This window comes from Diceros bicornis, chromosome 4 (genome assembly GCF_020826845.1).
Source record: "Diceros bicornis minor isolate mBicDic1 chromosome 4, mDicBic1.mat.cur, whole genome shotgun sequence".
Lineage (NCBI taxonomy): Eukaryota > Metazoa > Chordata > Mammalia > Perissodactyla > Rhinocerotidae > Diceros > Diceros bicornis.
In genome coordinates, this window is record NC_080743.1 from 92,771,482 (window position 1) to 92,793,036 (window position 21,555).

Here is a 21,555-nt window from a genome sequence, read left to right on the forward strand (position 1 = left end):
ATCTGAAGGGAGCTCCTCAGGCTTAAGGAAAGCACATGGTAGTGTTAAGAGAAGTAATTCACATACTGCGATTTCAGTTTCCATCATAGTGATGTTTTCACGTGTATCTGAGTGTGTGTGTGCATGTTAGCATGTTTACTCAGTTCTTCTCTGAACAAGGACTTGCAGTAAGATTACTGGTAAAATGTCTATGTACTTTAGAAAACTCTGCAAAGCTACTGTAATTTAATCTCTAAACTAATTTGACTCCAAGCTTTGGTTTTAAAAGTACTATGTCTTAACTCCTTTTGTAGGGGAGAAAGAGAAGGAGAGGGAAAGAAATTTGACCTTAGGGCGCTATTAATAATGTTGTGGAGATAGGCTAGAAAACACAGATATACCACAAATATAGAGAATGAATACAGAAACAGATTATTGATCTCTATAAAAGGCATAATTATAGAACTGCCTGTTGTAAATTAAGCAAATACAATAAAATAAGATAAATGCCTGTTGGAATGTACAGTGCTGGAGGTAGCACCCTGGCAATCCTCTTGCACCCTGCAAACTTGTTTGCTTTAGCCTTTGCAGCGTTTTAAATTCTTTTGAATTAGCTGTGAACATTTAAAAAACATGATTTTTCACAAAAATATCTGGATTTTTCACAAAAATATCTGGATTTCACACAGAAAGAAAAGTCGGAAGAGCTTGCCACACGGGGCCCATGTTCCACTTGGCAAACAGTGACTGGAGAGTGGTCTTCTAAGACTGCATATGTTCCCTGTTTATTCAGAAGGTCCCCCAACACTTACTGACAGTGTCTATTGTCATTTTAACCCCACTCTTGCACTGTTAGTTTTCTTAGAGTAGAATTAGGAGGAAAATGAATCCTATCCTATTGTATCCCTATCTCTGTCAAAATTTTTGTTGTTGTTGTTATTTTTTTTTTAATTAATTTTTTTTTTTGTGAGGAAGATTAACCCTGAGCTAATATCCATGCCAATCCTCCTCCATTTTGCTGAGGAAGGCCGGCCCTGAGCTAACATCCATGTCGATTTTCCTTCACTTTATATGGGACGCCGCCTCAGCATGGCCGGAGAAGCCGTGCGTTAGTTCGCTCCTGGGATCTGAACCCTGGGCCACCAGCGGCGGAGCGCGTGCGCTTAACCGCTACACCCAGGGGCCGGCCCCTCTGTCAAAATTTTGAAAATGAAATGTTGACTAAGGGTCATATGTTTCAAGGAGGAGCAAGATAGAGCACATTTCTTTGTCAATTTAAAGAAGTTCCCAAATACTCGATTTGCAAACAAAGTCGGAAGAACGTTGTCTGTCCTGCCTGGCCTTTGTACGTAGCTGAATTTAACCTCAGTACTACAGGAAGGTAGGTGCTCCGTGGACAGAGCCCCTTTCCAGAGGGAAAAAGTTAAAGCTATTTTCCCAAGGGCTAGCAAGAAGTGCCATGGGAAAGGAGGAAAGGAGGAGGGGCAAGGGCAGCGTTCCTGGGAGAGACCAGGAGGTGGACAAGGGAGAGCTAGGCTAACGGCAGGATTGACTTTGCTGAGAGGGTGGAGGCTCTGATATCAGAAAAAAGTGTTTTCAGGCAGCTGTCAGGGTTGGGAAGAACCTTGAAGTCCTTAGAATTAACTCCCAAGTGACGGGAGGAAGGAAGGGATTGCGGGGATTTTCAGAGGGCTATGACACTTGGCTGATTGATGGTCTCTTCTGCCTTACTATTTTGGGCAGGTTGAAGGAAAAGGGGAAGAAATTGGCAATGGCCATTTGAAAGAATGACAGTGCATTGTGATTGATGTCTCTCTCTCTCTCACTAGGTGGTGAACTCCTAAAGGTTTGACCATGTTTTATTGATAAATATTTGTGACCTGTTAGACATAGTGGGTGTGGTGGGGCTAGATTGTCCAAAGTATTAGAGAAGCATTTGGCTACTTTCCTGCAGCCACAACAGCAGTTTCTTGTCTGCCTTCAGCTGGGAATACAAGAGCGATATGTCCTAGTTATAATTATAGCTAAGTAAAACTTCTTATGCATGTGGGAGGAGATATATAACACTTGAAATTAATGTTACGGAGGTGAGATTATGTTTTTAAAAACAATTCTTATAAGCTTTCTTATTAAATTTGATTGTCTTTTCAAAAAAAAAAGAAAGAGGGCTGGAGCCCAGGAATCTGTGCCTATTGATCAGGGCAGTGCTATCAGCCTGCTGTGTGAGTGGGGCTGGTCAACTCTCCCCTGCTCTTCTTTGTCATCACTCCTCCCCATCATATCTACTACGGGGCATCTACAATCGGGAAAGAAAGCAAATTGGGAAATGTGGGAGTAAAAATGAAAAAACTACAGCTTCCAAAATGCTAGAATGATGAGTAGCTCTCAGAGGGGCTTTAGAGTAGAAAATTCTGACACTACTTTTCCCAGATAAAGCACCCCGAAAGTTTACTGTTTACCCTGAGACTGTTTAGTAAATTTCAAAAATAATAAATTTGTTTGTAAATGGTTAAAGGATTAGATTTAAGAACATGGTATAATAATTTGGTAACTGAAGACAAAAAGCCAACTTGGAATAGCTTGAAGGATGGTGAGTTAAGTAACCAATTCTCTCATCTGCTTTTTGTTAAACATAAGAGGCCCCATAGCACAAAGGGAAGAATTTATTATTTTTATGGAGTGGGCAGTGAATATAAGTTTGTAAAGCTTCATACCTGTATATATACGGTGACTGTCATAGAGAGGAAAGAGGGAAAAAGGAAAAAGAGAGAGAAAAGGGAGAAAGCAGGTAGCAAAGAAGTCCCAGAAGCTGGGAAGGAGAAGAAGAAAGAAAGAAAAATGGCAGGAAGAGAAGTGTTTCCGAGAGGAACCAATTTGAATGCCTGCCTTGCCCAGGCTTCCTCCTAAAGAAAGCTGACTGCATGGCCTTGCCACTCTGGCTGTGGCCCTCGGTGTTTGCACAAGACTGGGTGTCTGGCCCAGAGGCAGTCACTTCTCTTGGTGACTGAAAATGCAAGATAACAGATTCAGTCAGCAGTTCACAGTAGGGGTAGAAGCTGAAAGATAGTCAGGTAAGGTAGTAAGCAGAAGCCATGAGACAGCCAGGAGAAGAGTGGAGAGTGGCAAGAACTCCAGAGGCAGAGCAGCAGATGACGGATGCTGAAGGGTGCAGGATAACCCACCTAGGCATTAAAGCTACACTGGAAAGCAATAGCCTGCTAACTTCCAAACTCAGACTCTTTGAGGCCTAGTACCGGGGGTGAACTGAGGGTGGGTGGTGGGAGAAGTCCTCCCCAGGTACAGGCACTCAACCTACGCATTTTCTGAGAATTTAAAGATAATAATAATAATAATCAGTCTGCTTGTTATTGTCACCAAGATCCGGCACTTCTAAGCAATGTTAGTGATAAAAATACTCCTCCCAGAGAAATCTTGATGTTAGTCTAAATTCTAAACAATTGCTGCAGTTACTGTTGGGTTTTAATGACATATACATAAGCTGAAGATTCTCACATTTCAATTACTTATCCTGTAGTAAAAAAAGTATTCTAGGGTCGGCCCAGTGGCATAGTGGGTAAGTTCGTATGCTCCCCTTTGGTGGCCTGGGGTTCACAGGTTCGGATCCTGGGCGTGGACCTACACACCGCTTATCAAGCCATGCTGTAGTGGCATCCCATATAAAGTAGAGGAAGATGGGCACATGTATTAGCCCAGGGCCAATTTTCCTTAGCAAAAAAGAGGAGGATTGGCTGCAGTTGTTAGCTCAGGGCTAATCTTCCTCACGAAAAAAAAAAAGAAGTAAAAAAAAAAAGTTCTACATAGAAGTTAATTTGAAGAATTCTCCTTTATATAGTCAGCTCTCTTTATATGTGGGCCTCATTCATTTCAAGAGTAAATTGGTTGTGGTTCAAGCTGTCATGCAGTGCAGTTTCTGTCTCAAACTCCTCAGGTAATAATTCCTGTATTTAAGCAGTAAATTTGAAGTAAACAATGATAGCTCAGTGATTATAAAGTTAAAGTAACGAATTTATTTTATTGTGAGTGGCCACTTGGAATTTTTGTGTTTAAAATTTAAAATGTGTACACTGAAAACTGTAAAACATTGCTAGAAGAAATTAAAGAAGATACAAATTAATGGAAAGATATTCTATGTTCATGGATTGGAAGACTTAATATTATTAAGATGTCAGTACTATCCAAGGTGATCTACAGATTCAGTGCAATCCCTATCAAAATCCCAAAGGTATTTTTTGCAGAAGTAGAAAAATTCACCCTAAAATTCATATGGAATACCAAGGGACCTTGCATAGACAAAATAATCTTGAAAAAGAAGAACAAATTTGGAAGTCTTACATTTTCTGATTTCAAAACATATTATAAGGCTACAGTTATCAAAATGTTGTAGTACTGGTGTAAAGACAGACATAATGACCAATTGCTGGTCCTTTAGTGTTTTGTTTTTCCGATTTAAAGAAACCTTTTTCTTAGCCATCTATAACTTATAGCAATTTGGTATAGTATATCTTTGTGAACAAAGATGAAACAATTACTTTTTCTCTCTACCTGATCTCTCCAGAATTTGGAAATTCTTATTAACTATTCTTATTTTCACGGCAATATAATTATTTGTATAAGTTCAATAAGAACGTGTTCTCCTTATAAGAGGACACACTGGAAACATTGGTTATATCACCCAGGCTTTGACTGGAATGTTGTATTTGAGAATGATGTGCATAGAATCAGATGTGACCAGACAGATTTAAGGAACTAAGGTTGACTTTAGGGAACCAATAAAGCCCATTGGAAAAACACCCTGGTACCTTGCTTTCAGGGTTCTCACCTTACAGGTGAGTAAGGAAGGTTACTTCCTGGCAGGCCCAGGAAACTTGGGATATTTTGGGGACCTCAAGAAGAGAAGAATTCACCCAAATTCATAGGAATTGGAGGCAAAGTCTGACGGAGAGTCCTCAGGTTGGCTTCCTAGCTTCGAGAGGCTTTTAAAAGTCTAATTTGAGATTCCTTATGAAAAGTTCCAGCAAAGCAAACTCAGAAGACCTATGTGGTCAGTCACTATTTTTGCTGTGCTTATGTTAGTAATCAGGCCAGGTTTAATGAGACTAGACTTATTTTGCAAATAAATTAGTCTTACTGTAGAGAGCAAAATTATGTATCAGTGGAAAATTATAGCATACCGTTATGGATATTAGGTTCTGGCCCTGTTCATTGTCTTTGAGATTTTATCTACCTATAAACTGTAATGGATCCTGAATTATTCTAATTTCCTTCAATATCTGGCCACAACTCTCCAAACTAACATTTCTAACTTTTCTGCCAACCTTCTGACTTGGAATCACTAAGAGCTAAAGCTGCCCTTTTCCCAGAGCCCTACAAGCTGTAGCTGGATGAGTTGATACAAACTTCAGAGAAATCACTGTAACAGATGTGGTGTATGGACAACCTTCATGCCTGCTGCTGTGCGGGCCACTCAGAAAGTTCACCAGAACACCCCATGCCATCACTAGAGGCATACAAACTACAAATCAGGAAATTCATCAGATTGCCACTATCATCCTCACTCCACTCTCGAAAGATGCTTCAAGCCCAATATCTAGAAATCTTCTCAACTGGCTGCCCTCTAGACTAAAAAATTGTATTTATAATTTGCTCCAACCGTTAGCCTTTGTTACCATAGAAATGCCTCTTGTTAAATACCTGATTGCTTGTACCATATAGAGGCCTAACTTAGGTGGAAACCTACCTGCAACACTGTCTCCTAAAATGAGACACAACTGTTTAACTGGACTGATCTATTCCTAAGACTAAGAGACTGATTCAATAAGATATGGACAATGTACTTAGATTTGTTCTTTTCTGCATGTTCCAATTTATGTTTTTCTCCCCTTTTACTGATCTCTTATCTCACAACTTCTGACTCAACTCTCTCCACAGTTTCCAACTCAGCCTTTAATACATGAAACTTTCTGAAGGTAAAGTTTTAGATGGCAAACTGAAGGAAACCAGAATGTCACCCAAAATATTCCTCTTTGACTTAAAAATTATTTTAAGCTGAAAGCAATTAAGAAGTAGCAAAGCCGGGAAAAGCTCTCCCTTTTCTTCCTAAAGTCAGGATATAAATTCTCCTTTTGCTGGAGACAGACATTGAACAGCTCAGAAATGGTACCAGAGGAATCTACAAACGAACCTTACTTCATTAGTTTCCTCACATGTATTAACCTTCCCACAGCTTGCTGCCCTTGGAAGCCTGAAACCATTTTCGTTTGTGTTGCCATTTCTCTACAAATTTATTGTTCTTTGTTGAAGATGCAGATAAGCCGCAGTTCTAAGCAGGTATCTATCCATCCATCCTCAGTGCAACCAGGTGCCTTGGGGAAGCTGACCTCACCTCTAGCTCCAGAGATAGTCCTAACTGGTCCAAGATGATCAGTATCAGCATTCCCTGGAAACTTATTAGAAATGCAGATTATTAGACCCCATGCCAGACCTACCGAACCAGAAACTCTAGGGATAGGGCCATCAATATGTGTTGTAACAAGTCTTCCATAGGATTCTGATGCTCTGGACTAAAATAATACCATGCCTTTTGCTGGGATTGGTTCAGGAATGGGCATTCGATCAAACTCTTGCTAATGAGACATAACATCCACTAGAGGAACTTCTGGGAAATGTCCTTGCTCCTAAGTGAAAATCAAAGGGAGTCAGTTTTTCATCTTCCTCTGGAAATTGTGTCTGGGTACTTGGAAAAATTGCAGTCATGTTGCTACAAAACTGGGAATGACATAACACCAAGAGCGTCAAAGCAGAAAGATGGAAAACATCTGGATTCTTAATAACATCATTGAACTGCAACTCGTTCTGAAACTTATTCTGCCTCTAGACTTCCTGCTGAGGCAAGAAATATCCTTATTATTAAAGATAATTTGAGTCAGGGTTTCTCTAACTTGCTGTCAAAAGTATGCTATAGTCTGATAAATGAGACTTGCTAATATTTTACTTTGGATTTTTAAATTTATATTTGTTGGTGAAAATGACCCAAGATTTATTTTATTTTATTTTTGCTAGTATTGTTAGCTTTTAGTATCAGGATTAAACTTCTTTATAAAGTAAATTGGGAAGCTTGTCATAATTTTTGTTTTCTGAATAATTTAAATAACTCAGGAATTATCTATTCTTTAAGATATGTTAGACTTTCTGGTAACAATCTGGAACTAGTGCTGTTTTTGAAATTAGATCTTTTGTTACATTTTGAAGTTCTTCTCTGATTATTGGGCTAATTTTCTCTCTTTGTAAGCCAGTATTAGTAATTTATATTGTCCTAAAAATTTGTCTATTTCATGTAGATTTTCTAATTTATTGGCATATGTTGCAAATTTTAGAACTCTGTTTTCAGTCATATTCCCTTTCTCATTGTATATATTTGTATTTTCTCTACCTTTTTTTTCTTGGTCAGACTTACTAATGCTTTCTGTGTTGTAGTATTCAAAGACAAAACAAAAACAAAACTATTGTTTTATTTATCAGGTCTATGCAGTGTTGTTTTGCTATATTTTCTAGTTCATTAATTTATAATTTTATTTTTATTAGTTTCTCTGTTGGTTTATTTAAAGGTTCTTTTTTTTTTTTAGTTTCTTGAATTGAATGCTTAGGACATTTATTTTCAGTTTTCTACATATATTAATAAGCTACTAAAAGCTCTGAATTTTCCTTTCAGTTAAGGCATTGGTGTTGTCCCATAAGTTTTGAAATGTAGTGTTTTTTATTAATTTCTAAACATTCTGTATTTTAGCCTTGATTTCCACTTTTTAAAAAAATTTTTTAATTGATTTTTTCCCCCAAAGCCCCAGCAGATAATTGTATGTCATAGCTGCACATCCTTCTAGTTGCTGTATGTGGGACATGGCCTCAGCATGGCCAGAGAAGCGGTGCGTCAGTGTGCGCCCGGGATCCGAACCCGGGCCGCCAGCAGCGGAGCGCACGCACTTAACCGCTAAACCATGGGGCCGACCCTTGATTTCCACTTTAACTCAAGAATTATTTAGAAACCTGTTTTATAATATTCATGTGATTAGATTGGGTTTGCTATCTTTTTCTTATTAATTTCTTATTTTATTGCAATATGATCTGTACCTTTGGAAGCATATTGAGATTTTATTTGCAACCTAAATGTTGATAAATGTTTATTGATGCTTCATGGCCATTTAAAAGAATGAATATTCTGTTTAAAGGATGTGACAAGTATCTATCTATATACATCTGTCTTTCTCTCTACCCATCTATCTATGATTGCCCCCCCCCCACCATCTACTTAAGTTTATTAAAGTCTTCCCTCTTCTGTTTACTGTTCCTCTTTCTACATCATCATTGGTCCTTCCATTGGCATACAATGGAATGTATGGTCATTCCGTTAGCATACGAACATACTCTAGGACAGTTCTTTCCAATAGGAATATACTGTGAGCCACATATGTAATTTAAAATTTTATGGTAGCCACGTTAGAAAAGTAAAAAGAAAGAGGTAAAACTAATTTCAATATATTTTATTTAACCCAGTATATACAAAATATTATCATTTTAACATGCAATCAATATAAAATTATTAATGAGATATTTTATATATTTTTTGTACCAAGTCTTTGAAATCTGGTGTGTAATTTACACTTATAGCACATCTCAATTTGCACTAGTTACATTTCAAAAGCTCAATAGCCACTTGTGACTAGTGGCCACCACATTGGACAGCTCAGTTTAAAAGTCCTACCTTGATCCAGCATTTCCTCCTGCTACCCCTCACTTCTCTATTCCTCCCTCTCTCTTCCTCTGTCCATTAAAACTCATCTTGTTAAGTCCAATGGAAGCTTTTCTTTAGTTTCAATGTCTTTGACTGAGTTGAGCACTTTTTTTAGGAGATGTTTCTTTCTCTGCTTCCACAACACCAAACTCCGCTGATTTTTTTCTCCTCTCTCACTGGCTACTCTCTCTGTCTCCTTTATTGGCTCCTCATCCCTTCTCTGATTTCTAAGTGTTAGAGCTTCTCAGGGCAGAAGCTCCCTTGACCCTTTTATATACTACAGTTTCTCTATAGATGATATCGTCTAGTCCTGTGACCTTAAATAACATCTATATGCCAATGATGCTCATTTTTATCTCCAGCCAAGCTCAAGATATGTATTGTCTTGTATCTGCCCCTTTGAAACTTTGACCTGAATGTGTCATAGACATATTAAATATGTCTAAAATGTAATTCTTAATTCTCTATCTCCCCCACAAAAACAAACTACTTTGATACACGACTGAATAGCCCCAGTTTTCCCCTTCTCTCTGGAAGAAGGTTATTATGACTCCTCTTTCTACTCACCTCCCACAGGAGTCTTAACACCCAGTCCGAGTGATTCTGCTTCCCAAGTGTATCTTGTAATTGTTTGCTTCTCTCCATCTTTACTCCTAGCTTCTGTATTCAGGTGTTCCAGTTATTAATTTATGTCCCCTTAGCTCCAAATCCACCTTTCTTTGTCCTACTTTATGATCCTAGAGCTATACTCTGCAAACTACATTTTTTCTCTGCCAGATAGATTTATGTTAGGTTCAGCCAGTTGGGAGTGGAGGGTGGAAGGGATTCTCAAAGCTGGAGAAGGAAGAGGTATTTATCTTCTTCCTTTTTCTTTTTTTTGGTCCTATGACAGGAATGGATCAGCATGCAGCTGGCCTGGGCAGTATTCCTTGTGGTAGTAGATTCCTCCCATGGCTCCCGTGAGTAAGTGTCCTCCAGAAAGTTTTTCCTTCATCCCAGCGGTGGGTGACGTTTCTGCAGCAGCTGAGCCATCCCATAGAGGCCTGAATCAGCCCGATGCAGCCCTTCTCTACATTTTGAAATTTCCTCCTTGTTTGCCTTTCCCTCAGCAATAAGAGTGATAGCTGTGGTCTGCAGTTGCCGCCTCTAAATACACCAAAAATTCTCTTTTACCCTTTTCAGTAGTCAACCACCTTTTTACCAAGTGAACAGTTCTTTATATTTCGCTTTCCTTGTTTGAATTACTGTGTGGTTTCTGTCTATTGACTGGACCCTGACTGAACTAGAAATTGGTACTAGGAGTAGTCCTAGGAGAAAAACTCTGAAAGATTGATTTTGGGGGTTGGTTTGGTCTGAGCCCCTTGCCAATGGGACGTGCAATGCGGGTAACACATGACATTCAATGGCATCACCGTCAAATCATCACATGTGGTTGATTGGATGAAATGCCACTAAAGCATGTGCTTTGGGGGCCCAAGTGGCTGCTGCATTTGGCTCTTGTGGCAGTATTGATCACTGCAAAGACCATGGTGTAGGATGGATATTTCTGAGTATAGTGGAGTGCTTACAGAAAGAAAATAAAACCTCAGGTTCTTAAATTCTTTGTTCAATTCTTGGTCTGAGAACCAGACAGCTTCCAGGAAGCCCTAAAAGGATCCTTTATTTCTTGTAGTCACAGGGCTTATATTATTGAAAATCAAATGCAAAACTTAATTGTACAGGTTGCAGAATTACATCAGTTGAAATCACAGCCTTGCCAGGTTTCCCATGTGAAAGTTAGGCATTGATCAGAAAGGAATGAGATCTCAAAATGTGAAATGGAGAATTCTGCTTAGACTTAAATGAAGTGGAGAATCTCGAGTCACTCTGAGTCTCCCTTGCCTGCACTTCTGTATCTGAGGAGTCTTTCTTTTTCTCTCAAAAATCCTGTAATTACCTCACCTAGAGCAGATACCTCACAAAAGAGACGATGCCCATCCTCCTTGAAACCTACCCCAAACAGCTCCTATTGCCATTAGACCTGTAACTAGGGTGAAATTTCAGCATGTCCTGGTGGCCTGGAAGTGGCAGCAGGTCTCTGAGCATAACTGGCGCTGAGCCCAGGGTCCCAGATTTTTCCTTCTTCTAGGGAGTCACTTCTTGCTCTGCAGAGTGAGTCTGGGCGAAGATAACCTCAAAACACACTAGGCTCCAGATTCTCAATCAGTGTCTTTCAACACCCTGGTTTCAAAAACTAAATTTGAGAGGTAATTTTCAGGCTCTTAAATAGAAGAATTCTCCTTAAAGAAACATATCTGTGGTGACTATTGTTCAATTCCAAACCTGTCAGCATTGTCTGTTTGCTTAGCTTTCAGACTGTATGGGCGATACTTAGGTGGCACATAAATCTTGGATGGGAGAAAGGTGGCATTTGGCAGAGGTAGTTTCTCTTTCTCTGAGATTTGTTCTCCTGAACTTTCTGAGCACGGAGTCATCTTTAGCAAATAGCCGTGAATTAGCAGTTGAAAGAGATCTCTATACAGTTCCAAGGAGAAGGACTGTGGGCCTGTGGTAGTCCTTAGATACTAAGTTCAAGTATCCTTAAACTAAATTCTTTCATTTTACAGAGAGCTAGACAATTAAGCCTATACAAACAAAGTGTTTATATGTATTATCCAGTTGCTGACACTCTTTCCCAAGAGTCCCCATGGGCAGATAGGTTTATTTTGCAATTAGTAATCGAAACCCTTTGTGAAATTTTGACTGGTGGGTTGGAAGCCCAGAATTTAATCTTATACTGTTGGTTTTTCTTGTGTGTGTATGTATACCACTTGGTAAGTGGTCAGTTCTTGTCAACAAGCATTCAGCCTTCATTTCCATCTCATGTTAGTTGAGAGTACAATTCCAATGAAAACCAAACCACAGATTCAGGCCCAATGGGTAACTGTTAACTTTGCTCTGTTCCGTGGCCCTGTCTCTGGGATCAACACCTTGGTCATAAGGGAAGCTGGCGGATTCCTCTCTAATGTGGCTGAAGATATGTGGCCAATTCGCCTCTAGTAGAGGGTAAACAAACAACAGTACACACTTCTGGCTGGAGGAGCCAGGAAGGATTATCATTGGTGCTGCCTATTTATAGAAAGACACATCTGCTTGATATTTAGAGACTGATTTAATATTTAAAACTATTTACAAAGTTAAGTTATTCATATATCTTGCTTCCCTCCCCTTTTTCCTGCTTATTCACTCATTCATTCATCCATTCAACAAGGATTTGCCTCTCTATGTGCAAGATGTTGTGCAAGGTGCTGGTATAAGGCCTCAAGCTTATAGTATAATGCTCTTTTTCCTTATCTCTTCTCTATTTTTTCATCCCTTTGTTATCCTTTTCTCTCTGAACATTTCTTCTTCCCCATCCCTTTTTTCTTTTACATTATTATCCAAGTGTATGATTAAAATAATTTGCTGCCTTTTTTTTATTGCAGTAACATTGGTTTGTAACATTATATACCTTTCTGGTGTACATCATTTTATTTCAATTTCTGTATAGATTACATCATGTTCACCACCCAAAGACTAATTGCAATCTATCACTGCACACATGTGCATAATCATCCCTTTCACCCTCCTCCCTCTCGCCTTCCCCTCTGGTAACCACCAATCCAATCTCTGTCTCTATGTGATTGTTTGTTGTTGTTTTTATCTTCTACTTATGAGTAGTATTTGACTTTGTCCCTCTGACTTATTTCACTTAGCATAATACCCTTAAGTTCCATCCATGTTGTCACAAATGGCTGGATTTCATCATTTCTTATGGCTGAGTAGTAGTCTGTTGTGTATATACACCACATCTTCTTTATCCATTCGTCTCTTGATGGGCACGTAAGCTGCTTCCGAGTCTTGGCTGTTGTGAATGATGCTGCAGTGAACCTAAGGGTGCATGTATCTTTAGCATTCGTGTTTTCATGTTCTTTGGATAAATACCCAGCAGTGGAATAACTGGATTGTATGGTAGTTCTATCCTTGATTTTTTGAGGAATCTCCAGACTGTTTTCCATAGTGGCTGCACCAGTTTGCAATCCCACCAGCAGTGTATGAGAGCTCCCTTCTCTCCACATCCTCTCCAACACACGTTGTTTCCTGTCTTATTAATTATAGCCATTCTGATGGGCGTGAGGTGATATCTCATTGTAGTTTTGATTTGTATTTCCCTGACAGTTAATGATGTTGAACATCTTTTCATGTGCCTGTTGGCCATCTGTATATCCTCTTTGGAGAAATGTCTGGTCAGGTCTTTTGCCCATTTTTTAATTGGGTTGTTAGTTTTTTTGTTGTTGTATGAGCTCTTTATATATTTTGGAGATTAACCCCTTATCAGATATATGGTTTGCAAATATCTTCTCCCAATTGTTAGGTTGTCTTTTCGTTTTGTTGATGGTTTCCTTTGCTGTGCAGAAGCTTTTTAGTTTGATGTAGTCCCATTTGTTTATTTTTTCTATTGTTTCTCTTGCCTGGTCAGACATGGTGCTTGAAAATATGTTGCTAAGACTGGTGTCAAAGAGCGTACTGCCTATATTTTCTGATAGAAGTTTCATGGTTTGAGGTCTTACATTCAAATCTTTAGTCCATTCTGAGTTGATTTTTGTGTATGGTTCAAGATAATAGTCTGCTTTCATTTTTCTGCCTGTGGCTGTCAAATTTTCCCAGCACCAGTTATTGAGAGACTTTCCTTTCTCCATTGTATGTTCTTGGCTCCCTTGTCGAAAATTAGCTGTCCATAGATGTGTGGTTTATTTCTGGGCTCTTAATTCTATTCCATTGTTCTGTGTGTCTGTTTTTGTGCCAGTACCATGCTGTTTTGGTTACTATAGCTTTGTAGTATGTTTTGAAATCAGGAAGTGTGATACCTCCAGCTTTGGTCTTTTTTCTCAGGATTCCTTTGGGTATTTATGGTCTTTTCTTGTTCCATATAAATTTGAGGATTCTTTGTTCTCTTTCTGTGAAAAATGTTGCTGGAACTTTGATAGGGATTGCATTGAATCTATAGATTGCTTTAGGAAGCATGGACATTTTAACTATGTTAATTCTTTCAATCCAAGAGCACGGAATATTTTTCCATTTTTTTGTGTCTCCTTCAATTTCTTTCAACAACATTTTATAGTTTTCAGTGTACAGATCTTTTACCTCTTTGGTTAAGTTTATTCCTAGGTATTTTATTCTTTTTGTTGCAATTGTAAATGGGATTATATTCTTAATTTCTCTTTCTGCTACTTTGTTGTCAGTGTATAGAAACACAACTGATTTTTGTATGTTGATTTTGCATCCTGCAACTTTACTGTATTCATTTATTATTTCTAAAAGTTTCTTGGTGGATTCTTTAGAGTTTTCTATATATAAAATCATGTCATCTGCAAATAGTGACAGTTTTACTTCTTCCTTTCCAATTTGAATACCTTTTATTTCATTCTCTTGCCTGATTGCTCTGGCTAGGATTTCCAATACTCTGATAAATAGGAGTGGTGAAAGTGGGCATCCTTGTCTGGTTCCTGTTCTTAGAGGAAGAGCTTTCAGTTTTTCACCATTGAGAATGATATTAGCTGTAGGTTTGTGATATATGACCTTTGTTATGTTGAGGTACTTTCCCTCTATACCCATTTTATTCAGAGTTTTTATCATAAATGGATGCTGTATCTTATCAAATGCTTTCTCTGCATCTACTGAGATGATCATGTGATTTTTAGTCTTCATTTTGTTAATGTGGTGTATCACATTGATTGATTTGTGGATGCTGAACCATCCCTGCATCCCTGGAATAAATCCCACTTGAATGTTGTGTATGATCTTTTTAATGTATTTTCTATTCTATTTGCTAGTATTTTGCTGAGGATTTTTCCATTAATGTTCATCAGTGATATTGGCCTGTGATTTTCTTTTTTTGTGTTGTCCTTGTCTGGTTTTGGTATCAGGGTAATGTTGGCTTTGTAGAATGAGTTAGGAAGCTTCCCTTCCTCTTCAATTTTTGGAAGAGTTTGAGAAGAATAGATATTAAGTCTTTGAGTCTTTGGTAGAATTCACCAGGGAAGCCATCTGGTCCTGGACTTTTATTTTTTGGGAGGTTTTTGATTACTCTTTTGATCTCCTTACTGGTGATTGGTCTGTTCAAATTCTCTGTTTCTTCTTTTTTTTCTTGGTGAGGAAGATCAGCCCTGAGCTAACATCCATGCCAATCTTCCTCTTTTTTTTTTTTTTTTTTGCTGAGGAAGACCAGCCCTGAGCTAACATCTATTGCCAATCCTCCTCCTTTTTTCTTTTTTCCCTTTTTCTCCCCAAAGTGCCAGTAGATAGTTGTATGTTATAGTTGCACATCCTGCTAGTTGCTGTGTGTGGGACACCGCCTCAGCATGGCATGACAAGCGGTGTGTTGGTGGGCGCCCAGGATCCGAACCTGGGCTGCCAGTAGTGGAGCGCGCACAGTTAACCGCCAAGCCATGAGGCCGGTGCCTCTCTATTTCTTCTTGATTCAGCTTTGGAAGGTTGTATGATTCTAAGAATTTGTCCATTTTTTCTAGATTATCAAATTTGTTGGCATATAGCTTTTCATAGTATTCTTTTATAATCTTTTGTATTTCTGAGGTGTCTGTTGTAATTTCTCCTCTTTCATTTCTAATTTTATTTAGTTGAACCTTCTCTCTTTTTTTCTTGGTGAGTCCAGCTAAAGGTTTGTCAATTTTTTTTATCTTTTCAAACAACCAGCTCTTGGTGTCATTGATTTTTTCTATTTTTTTTAGTCTCTATTTCATTTATTTCTGCTCTAATTTTTATTATCTCCCTCCTTCTACTGATTTTGGGCTTTGTTTGTTCTTCTTTTTCCAGTTCCTTTAGGTGCACTGTTAGATTGTTTATTTGAGATTTTTCTTGTTTGTTGAAGTAGGTGTGTATTGCTATAAACTTCCCTCTTAGAACTGCTTTTGCTGTATCCCATAAATTCTGGCAAGTTGTATTTTCATTTTTGTTTCTCTCCAGGTATTTTTTGATTTGTCCTTTGATTTCTTCATTGACCCAATCGTTGTTCAGTAGCATTGTGTTTAATCTCCACATATTTGTGGTATTTCTAATTTTCTTTCTATGGTTGATTTCTAGTTTCATACCATTGTGGTCAGAAAAGATGCTTGGTATTATTTCAATCTTCTTAAATTTATTGAGACTTGTTTTGTGTGATTGAGACTTTGTTTAATATGTGATCAGTCCTGGAGAATATTCCATGTGCATTTGTATTATCTTTTTTATTTATTTATTTATTTATTTATTTATTTATTTATTTATTTATTTCCCCAAAGCCCCAGTAGATAGTTGTATGTCATAGCTGCACGTCCTTCTAGTTGCTGTATGTGGGACTCGGCCTCAGCATGGCCGGAGAAGCAGTCATTGGTGCGCGCCCAGGATCCAAACCCGGGCTGCCAGCAGCGGAGCGCACTCACTTAACTGCTAAGCCATGGGGCCAGCTCTCCATGTGCATTTGAAAAGAATGTGTATCCTTCAGTTTTTGGATGGAATGTTCTGTATATATCTACTAAGTCCATCTAGTCTAGTGTGTCGTATAAGGCCAATGTTTCCTTATTGATCTTCTGTTTGGATGATCTTTCCATTGGTGTAAGTTGAGTGTTCAAGTCCCCTACTATTATTGTGTTACTGTCTATTTTTCCTTTTATGTCTGTCAATAATTGCTTTATATATTTAAGCACTCTTATGTTGGGTGCATAGATATTTACGAGTGTTATATCCTCTTGTTGGATTGTTCCCTTGATCATTATGTAGTGCCCTTCCTTGTCTCTTGTTACAGTTTTTGTTTTACAGTCTATTTTGTGTGATATAAGTATTGCTACCCCAGCTTTCTTTTCATTGCCATTTGCACGGAGTATGTTTTTCCAATCCTTCACTTTCCGTTTGTGAGTGTCTTTAGGTCTGAAGTGTGTCTCTAGTATGCAGCATATATATGGGTCTTGTTTTTTTATCCAATCAGCCACCCTATGCCATTTGATTGGAGCATTTCGTCCACTGACATTTAAAGTAGCTATTGATAAATATATACTTATTGCCTTTTTTTTTTACTTTTTTTCTGGATGTTTTAGTAGTTCTTCTTTGTTCCTTTCTTCTTCTCTTGCTCTCATCCCTTGTGGTTTGATGGCTTTCTTTAGTATTATGTTTGGGTTTCTTTCTCTTAGTTTTTTGTGTACTTATTATAGGTTTCTGGTTTGTGATTACCATGGGGTTCATATATGATAACGTATGTATGTAGCAATCTATATTAAGTTGATGGTCTCTTTAGTTTGACCTCTTTCTAAAAGCTTTACTCTTTTACTCCCCTCCTCCCACATTTTATGTTTTTGATATCATATCTAACCTCTTTTTTGTGCATTTGTATCCGTTACACTCTTATCATGGAAATAGATAATTTTTTCCTATTTGTGGTCTTCTCCTTCCCCCTTAAGTCCCTGTAGCATTTCTTGTAGGACTGGTTTCTTGGTGATAAACTTTAACTTTTGCTTGTCTGGGAAACTGTTTATCTCTCCTTCCATTCTGAGTGATAACCTTGCAAAGTAGAGTATTCTTGGCTGTAGGTTTTTTCCTTTTAGCACTTTAAATATATTGTGCCACTCTCTTCTAGCCTGCAATGTTTCTGCTGAGAAGTCAGTTGATAGCGTTATGGGGTTTCCTTTGTATGTAACTTGTTGCCTTTCTCTTGTGGCTTTTAGGATTCTCTCTTTGTCTTTAATTCTGGACATTTTAATTATGATGTGTCTTGGTGTGGGCCTTTTTTGGTTTATCTTGTTTGGTGCTCTCTGTGCTTCCTGTACCTGGATGTCTGTTTCCTTCCTTAGGTTAGGAAAGTTTTCAGCTACTATTTCTTCAAATAGATTCTCTGCCCCTTTGTCTTTCTCTTCTCCTTCTGGGACACCTATGACACAGATGTTAGTGCGCTTGATGTTGTCCCAGAGGTCCCATAGACTGTTCTCGTTCTTTTTAATTCTTTTTTCTTTTATCTGTTCAGCTTGGGTGATTTCCTCTAGTTATTTGTCCAGCTCACTGATCCATTCTTCTGTATCATCTACTCTGCTTTTGAGTCCCTCTAGTGAATTTTTCATTTCCAGTATTGTATTCTTCATTTCTGATTGGTTCTTTTTTATATTTTCCGTTTCTTTGTTGATGTTCTCACTGAGTTCATCCATTCCTCTCTCACGATCAGTGAGCATCCTTAACACTCTTTGTTTGAACTCTTTGTCAGGTAGATTTCTCATTTCTGTTTCATTTAGTTCTTTCTCTGAGGTTTTGTCCTGTTCCCTTACTTGGAATGTATTCCTTTGCCTCCTCATTTTGCCTTTCTCTGGGCTTGTATCTACATATTAGGTAGGTCAGCTATGTCTCCTGATCTTGGTGAGGTCACCTTATGTAAGAGATGCCTTATGCGGTCTAGCAGTGTGCTTCCCTCTTGTCAGCAGATCCAAATTTTCCAGGAGTGACCCCCACGTTAGCCACGTGTGTCCTTCTGTTGTGGCAGGGTTGCTCTTGCTATGGGTGCCCAGGGAGGCTGAGCTGTCCCCCTGGCTGGCTGGTTGTACTGCTCAGCTGTGTGTAGCTGCTAGGGACCCTTCAGTCTCTTTATTGGGTATGGGGAGCCCCAGCACAGTAGCCTGCAAGGTCTAATAGCACATTCCTGTTGTAGTTTTTCTGTTAAGTGAGTAGGTCCCCAGCGTGGCTGGTTATTAGCCTTATGGGCTTGCAACTGCTGTAGGCCTCAGGCCTATAGGCCTCTTGTCAGCTCTCTGAGGATTGCAGCTGGGTGAGGCGGGCCCCAGGCAGGGGAGCACCCAATTGTTTCAGGGTTTGGAAGGTGGGGCCAATCCCCCATGTGGATGTTTGAGAAGCACAAGTTTTCCGCAGCTGACAAGCCCCACCACCCACAGCGCCACACACACTGTCAACACAGTCTTGCCCACTGTGTGCCCCCTGACCCCCTGAAGCAGACCCAGTCGCCCCATGGCAGAGGCCCCACACACTCCCTCAATGCCCACACACTCTACCAACTCCTCATGCATGCTCTGCCCCACAGAGGTGGACTCACTCACCTGGCAGCAGAGAATCCAGGCACCTGCCTATGCAGGCTCACAAGTTGCCCGAGGGCTTGCTGTTGGGTGGGGCCAGTTCATAGGGTGTGCTGCTTGCCCTGGCTGAGCTGGATTAAGTCGGTGCTCTAGTGGGTGGGGCAGACCCTGGGCTGAGAGGCCAGTGGAAGAACTCCAATGGCGTCTGCCAACGACTGTGTCAGCACACCTGCACTAGGTCACAACAATGGCTACTGCCAGTGTCTCAGTCCCTGGGGAGGTCTGAACTCTCACCAAGATGCACCCGTGGCCTATCAGGTGAGTCTCTTTTCACCCAAGGACTGTGTACTCTTCTTTCTGGTGATTTTAGAGTGCTTTCCGAAATGGGTAAATTTGTGTGTGGACCTTGTAAGAGCTGGCTTTTTTTTTTCTTCTTATGTCCATTAGCTTTTCTGGAGGTATTCCACGTTATTGTTAGTAGCCAGCAAGGCCAGATATTGTGACACTCCTCTTGGTTGTGATGGGTCCAAAAAATGCTTACAGTGACAATGCTCTCCCTCTCAGGTCCCCCACTCCTCCAGGGAAGGCTGCGTACCTTTGGATTGCTCCCGGGCGGCCATGAAGTGCTGCGGTTAGTGAAGTTGACTTTTTTTTTTTTGTCTCCAGAAGGGAATTTCTGTCTCTTCCACCTCAGTCAGGACTGTTGCGTGTTGCAGGGATTCCTCTTATCTAGTTTTCAGTTCTCTCTCAGGGGTAATTGTTCCAAGAGTAGTTGTAAGTCTGTTGTGTCCATGAGAGGAGGTGAGTTCAGAGTCTGCCTATACCACCATCTTGACACCAATCCAATTTGCTGCCTATTATGATACAGCTGACTCAAATCAGGAAGATTTGAGTTATTCTTAGAGCAACGGTGGGCCACACTCCTGCATTTTACCTTGGTCACTAACAATACCTCCTTGTGGGACAACTGGAGGCATGGGTGCAGTACAAGCAATACTAGCCTCCCTGCCGAGATCAGTTCCATGATGTTGGACTCTAAGCTCTAACCATCTGCTCTTTCAGATTTTATCTACCTTCGTTCTACTCCAGCGTAAGTAGAACTCCTGCTTCCCTTTGAGTTTTAGAGTATTCTCTCTGCCCAGCTACCTTGTCCATGTGGAGTCTGGAAAATTTAGTCACACAGAGGTATGTCACCCAATGAAAAGAGTTTGGAAGCTCTCTAGTAAGCACAGTCTGTGAAAATGTAAAGGCGTGTAGTTACTCTTCACCTAGAATGGACTCTTGAGAGTTAAGGACTCTGGCTTTGTATTTTCTTGTGGCTGCATGGAACGTGATCTGTTTTAATTGCCCAATAAATCTGTTCTGATTATTTAACAATATTTACTGATAGCAGTGAATAAAAACTAAGAAGGTAGGCTGGGTATTTCAGTGGTCAGGTGGACAAATTCTGTGAGAACAAACTTTTCCACCTTCCTTTCTAAACTGGAGTTTGTCTTGTACTTCAATCTTGGGTCCTAAATTGGAGCCCGAAACAATGGGTCAAAGGAGGAAATAACCACTGAAAATAAACAAGGCCAGAGATGGGACCTATGCATACCTTAGGTTCTTTCATGATATGTGTTTAGTGAGGACATAATATTTAGATTATCTTGGCCCAGACTCACTCTGCAGAGCAAGAAGTGACTGCCTGGAAGAAGGAAAAATCTGGGAACCTGGGCTCACCAACAGTTACACTCAGAGACCTGCTGCCACTTCAAGGCCACCAGAACATGCTGAAATTTCACCCTAGTTGTGGGTCTAATGGTGATAGGGAGCATTTGGGGTATGTTTTAAGGAGGATGGTCATCCTCTCTTGTGTGAGGTATCTACCTCAGGTTAATTACAGTGTTTTTAAAAGTGGGGGGAAAAAAAGCTCCTCAGATACAGAAGAGCAAGCTACTTTTTTTTTTAAATTGAGGTATAATTGACATACAACATTATAGAAAAGTATTAACATATAAGAATAACAATATTAATTCTTCCAATTCATGAGCACAGAATATTTTTCCATTTATTTGTGTCTTCTTCAATTTCTTCATTAATGTCTTATAGTTTTCAATATATAGATCTTTCACCTACTTCGTTAAATTTGTTCCTAGGTATTTTATTCTTTTTGATGCAATTGTAAATGGGATTGTCTTCTTATTTTCTCTTTCTGATAGTTCATTATTAGTGTATGGAAATACAATAGATTTTTGTGTATTGATTTTGTATCCTGCAGCTGTACTGAATTTGTTTATTTGTTCTAACAGTTTTTTGATGGAGTCCTTAGCATTTTCTATATATAATATCATGTTTTCTGCAAATAGTGACAGTTTCACTTCTTTATTTCCAATTTAGATGCCTTTTATTTCTTTTTCTTGCCTAATTGCTCTGGCTAGGACTTCCAATACTATGTTGAATAAAAAGGGCAAAAGTGGGCTTCCTTGTCTTGTTCCTGATCTTAGAGCTTTTCACCATTGAGTATTGTTTTTCTTTTTTCAATTTTAATTGACTTCTGCTCTTACCTTAATCATTTCCTTCCTTCCTTCTTCTTCTATTTCCTTCCTTCTAATTCCTTGCTTTGGGTTTATTTTGCTCTTCTTTTTCTAGTTTTTAAGGTGCAAGATTAGGTCATTAATTTGAGACATTCTTCTTTTCCAATATAAGCAT